This window comes from Priapulus caudatus, unplaced genomic scaffold (assembly GCF_000485595.1).
Source record: "Priapulus caudatus unplaced genomic scaffold, Priapulus_caudatus-5.0.1 Scaffold58, whole genome shotgun sequence".
Taxonomy (NCBI): domain Eukaryota; kingdom Metazoa; phylum Priapulida; class Priapulimorpha; order Priapulimorphida; family Priapulidae; genus Priapulus; species Priapulus caudatus.
In genome coordinates, this window is record NW_014577119.1 from 1,012,464 (window position 1) to 1,013,805 (window position 1,342).

General features: G+C 43.6%; 1 long non-coding RNA gene across 1 annotated transcript in view; it reads left to right on the forward strand.

The window, feature by feature from the left end:
* The first annotated feature begins 36 nt into the window (after window positions 1-36).
* LOC106821112 overlaps window positions 37-1,342 on the forward strand; it is a 4,960-nt gene continuing 3,654 nt past the window's right edge. The window contains exons 1-2 of the long non-coding RNA XR_001395696.1: window positions 37-132; window positions 702-831. This is a non-coding gene — a long non-coding RNA (uncharacterized LOC106821112). The remainder of the gene's footprint in view (window positions 133-701; window positions 832-1,342) is intronic.

The following is a 1,342-nucleotide window of genomic DNA, read 5'->3' on the forward strand; positions in this document are numbered from 1 at the left end:
CACGTGTGTACTATATATTGTGTTATATCAGGTGTGTAGGGTTCATCCATCCAAACAGCAGGCAGTGCCTATCGACGTGTAGCAGTTACTCGTTTGCCGTGGAAGGAGAGCTAGTCGGTAGAATTTGCCACGGTATGTTCGCCAATTTGTTCTTTTTTATGCAATTAATATACTATCAGGAGTGAATAATAATAGATTTTTATTTTTATTTTTATTATTATTAATTATAATTACTATTTATTAGATCTAATATTATTCACTCCTGATAATACTCATTATAATTTAGTAAGATTTCAAATCATATTCAATTTTATTTCAATTTATTTTTAATAGTTTTTCCATAACAATACGCAGTTTATTACGTACGTCATGAATGATAAATTTAATAAATAATACGAAGTAAAAATGGTTTTGTAAGTACGTAGCCGTAGCTTTCGTAATGACTACTACTATTACGTAGATAACTATAAACGACATGCTCATTTCGTTAGCTGCACGATGCAATCATGGGGCTGTCAGAAAATTTAAATCCAGTAAAAAAACGTACTCAAAGTTGATAACTCATTTACCTCATGGAGATGTTCGTAATTTACGAAGCGTAACTCAATCAAGTTCAGCTCGCTAGTTGCGCGCGACGTACGAATGTTGAGTGAGTGTGCGACTTTCGCTTTCATCGCGAATCGTTGAATTTCCTCGTGCAGACGTCGAGCCACCGGCGAGGCTGTCACAGGTGGGCGTCGCTGTCACTGCCGGAATATGCGGTGGCATTGCTCTCGGTATCATCATCGGACTTGCCATCTTCTTCTACCTCAGGAATCTGAAAATAAGCAGGTAGGAGCTCGTCGGCGAAGGTAGACACCAGCTGCCATGACACCTGTTTGCAACGCAAGTGCCCATTACCGTTAGTTAGCGACTTTGTCGCCGCGAAACTCGACGTTGACCCTGAATACGACAGCTGTCACCATGTTACTGTGGTTGACAGAGTGTATTCATGACGCACATGATGCAGGAAGCGGGGCGCTGCTTGGGTGGTGAGGTGCGCTAAGCGCGGGTCATGGCATTAGGAAAGTGCGTTAGCCTTGCACTTTCACGCTTTGCTTTCGAGAGCCACTATGTTCGTTCTTTATACATGCATCTCGGGGTGCAAGAAAGTCGACTAGGGTTGAGTGATAGACACGTGGCGTAGCACAAACGCGTGGCAAGGAAATAGCATAGGAGAAAGTAAGTCTGTGCGTGCGCGCGTGCTGCCCGCGTGTATGCGTGTGTGCGTGCGCATGTGTGTATGTACGTGCGCGTGTGTGTATGAGTGTGTGCGTGCGTGTGCGTGCGTGTGCGTGTATGT